This window comes from Meleagris gallopavo, chromosome 4 (assembly GCF_000146605.3).
Source record: "Meleagris gallopavo isolate NT-WF06-2002-E0010 breed Aviagen turkey brand Nicholas breeding stock chromosome 4, Turkey_5.1, whole genome shotgun sequence".
NCBI classification, from domain to species: domain Eukaryota; kingdom Metazoa; phylum Chordata; class Aves; order Galliformes; family Phasianidae; genus Meleagris; species Meleagris gallopavo.
The window spans coordinates 13733508-13736141 of NC_015014.2; positions in this window are offsets into that span (position 1 = coordinate 13733508).

The window sequence follows — 2634 nt, forward strand, 5'->3', positions numbered from 1 at the left end:
TATACACACCTGTGGAAGATTGCTTGCCTTGTTCAGCTAAGAACTTCCTACACCAAAACTGCCTAACTGTGAAGACTCCAGCTTCCCCATTTTCTGGGACTATAAACACCAGATCAGTGTCAGCTGGGGAACACTACATCACTGGGAAAACTGAGAATTCTTTCTCAAGGAGAGCAGCCTATGACAGGCCAGACTCTTTTTCCACCAGCACAGCAAAGATGAAATTAGATGATTTTCTCTTAAAACCAAAACACTGCAGAGTCAGGCTACCTGAAACAAAGGAGAAGGCACAGAGTGAAAGCAGAACTAGCATTTACAGTTCATTATAAAGAGATATGAAAGCATATTATTTAAAGAAAAAAAAATAATAAGACAAGCACCCAAGGAAGTATTACTGTAACTGTCACTGGAAATTTTTTCCCTTGGAAAAAAGTGTGGCTCCCCAGGGAGTAGGCCAAGGTACTGATACAAACGTTTCACTTCTAGTACACTAACAGATAGTACTTGCTCTAGCGCAACAGCAACCCATCATGGCACAGTGCCCTTGTGATTGAGAAAACATGCTGGGCAAAGCACTTCCCTTGACAAAGAAGGTTAAGCAGCATTAAGAATACACGCACTATAGCCTATGAACATACATCAGATAAAGTGAGGAAGCTACACTGATTATTTCAGTAACTCCAGATAAACTGAGTGAGAAAGAATTTAGACAGAGGCAGCTGTGTCGGTGCAAAGCAAAGTTTTTCACACCTCTTATTTTATGCCTCATAGGTGCATTTTGAAATCTCAGCAGATACAACGCTATTTTCAGAGCCTTACACCTGGATGTATTTAGTTATCCTTTGCTACTTTTATCCTGTAAATATCCCCTTTCTCTATAAGCTTTACATTTATTCTGGAATGCTAGCAATCTCTTCAAGCATCAGGACAATGAGGGATTTGTCTTATTCTCCAATTCTCTTGAAAGAAAAGAAGAGGAGCATCTGCATATGATCTAAATGGGAACATTAAATTTCTATCAAGTTCAATAATGACTTAATGTGGAGATATTTTTGTATCATTTTAAAAGAAAAGGATATCATTAAGATTCTGTCCAAGACTTAGAAACATATTAAGTGCTAAATATCCACCTGTTTTTCTGGCACTGATGCCACAGGCAGAAACCACTATAGAGACCAACCTATGCACAAACTTAACTGAAACTTACAATAACCATTTTTTCCTCCATATTTCATCTATTCAATCTCAATGTCAAATCCCCATCTTGCTCAGTGCATACACTGTAGCAAAAACTTTGAAAGCAGTTTCTAAGAGCTCGAACTTGCTTTGTCTTTACAGTACCTGCGCATATTCAGTAAGGAATAGAAAAATTTGGAAATTAATTACCAAACATGCCATTTAAGCTCAGCAATCAAATTACAAACACTGCATCTACAAGAAATGAAATGTACTGCTTGCCAACACTTAGACGCAAAGTAAATAAGCAGCAGTCTAGATTTCCTCATGTACCAGGCTCTGATTTTTGGGTGCTGAGCACTCAAACTACATGCATGCAAACAAGTTGCATGCTTATGAACACAAAGAGTGTTCAAACCACAAGCCTTCATTTTAGAAGCTGTAAGGGACTGGCTTAAACCACAGTTTGTGCAGACCACAGCATCTGAGCTGGAGGCCCATTTTCTTATCTCCTTTCTCTTTGCTGAAGGAAAGGTAACACATGTTTAGGAGGAAGGAGTGAAGAGCACACAAGGATATGAGAGGGCATTTGCAGAAACCACTTAGAATCATGTTACCCCAATATTTTCTAAAAAAACCCTGCAACAAGAAAAAAGCAGCTGTAAGTTACTACCTACAAAGAGCCACAAAATCATAGTATGGCTTGAAGAAGCTTTGCAGAAGTGAAGGAGCTGCAGCAGCTGGTTTGGATTCTGAAGTATGTTTGAAGAAAAAGCCACGTGTTCAGATCAACGATTTTGCAGAGAGCATCAAGAGAGCCGTAGTGTAGAAACAACTCCCAGACAAGAACCACACCCCCACTCACAAAGGATCAAGGAGTGGACATAAGCCTTAATTCAAATGACCTTGTTTTCCTTGTGCAACCTTGGCAAGAAAGGGACCCCCAGCTTCCCATGCTACTGGATTAAGAAGCACTTTCTGCTGGATGTATTTCTCTCAGCAAGGCCCAGTGGGCCTGTGTCCAGCTACAGGCATTCTGAGCACTTGTGATTGTTAAGCAATTGAATGATTCAGCCAAGCTACGCCAGAGAGGGAACACGTTTTATTTGTTCACAGAAACTTGCTAAATCACGGGAGAAAAAAAAGTCACAAGAGAACAGGATTCAGAAAAGATGCATCTCTACAAACTTCTACTTAAAAACCTTAGCCCTACTGGATTTCAGCAGGCATTACTGCCCCGCTTTTTATCTCCGTGCATACCTCGGACCATTCTGTCTCCTCCCAGACACGTAGATATGCACTTCAGAGACTCTTCCATCTGTCAGGTGATGCAGTTGAATCAACCATATTACTGTTCATCTCCCAACAGCTTCTTGATCCTTATGTTGCCACTGCCATAGTAACCAGCAACATAACCTGAAATTTAAGGTCAAAACATGGCCTATAAATACACACCAC